We start from the raw sequence: 919 nt of genomic DNA on the forward strand, positions 1-919 counted from the left end.
TATGTCTATTTGTGTGCCATTACCATAGTGGTTTGATTACTACAACATTGTAATGTAGTTTGAAATCAGAGAGTATGATGCTTCCAGTTTTCTTTCTTTAAAAAAAAAGAAATAGCTCTTCTTTTTTTTATAAGTTTTTTCCATTTTTAAATTTTTATTTATTCATTTTTAGAGTGGAGAGAGGGAGGGAGAGAGAGACAGAGAGAGAGAGGGGGAGGGGAGGAGCTGGAAGCATCAACTCCCATATGTGCCTTGACCAGGCAAGCCCAGGGTTTCGAACCGGCGACCTCAGCATTTCCAGGTTGACGCTTTATCCACTGCGCCACCACAGGTCAGGCCAGTTTTTTTTTTTTTTAATTTCTCAAGATTGCTTTTGCTATTTGGATTCTTGTGGTTCCATACAAATTTTAGGATTATCTGCTCTATTTCTAAGGGGGGAAATGTCATTGGAATCTTGATAGGAACTGAATTGAATGTGTAGGTTGCTTTGGCAGTTAACAATTTTAATTCTTTCAATTCATGAGCATTGTATATATTTCCATTTATTTGTATCTCTCTGATTTCTTTCATTGATGTCTTAGAGATTTTAGTGTACAGGTTTTTCATCTCATTTGTTACATTTATCCCTAGGTATTCTACTTTTTTTTAGTGCAGTTGTAAATAGGATTGTTTTCTTAATTTATGTTTTGCATAGTTTATTATTAGTGTATAGAAACATAACAGATTTATGTATATTAATTTTGTATCCGGAAACTTTACTGAATTCATCCAGTGTTGAATGAATTCTAAGATTTTTGGTAGCATCTTATAGTTTTCTATGTATAATATCATGTCATCTGCAAATAGTGACATTTTTACTTCTTCCTTTCCAATTTGAAAGCCCTTCTATCCATTTACTTGTAATCTATATCTGTATTGA

The sequence above is a fragment of the Saccopteryx leptura genome, chromosome 7 (genome assembly GCF_036850995.1).
Source record: "Saccopteryx leptura isolate mSacLep1 chromosome 7, mSacLep1_pri_phased_curated, whole genome shotgun sequence".
NCBI lineage: Eukaryota > Metazoa > Chordata > Mammalia > Chiroptera > Emballonuridae > Saccopteryx > Saccopteryx leptura.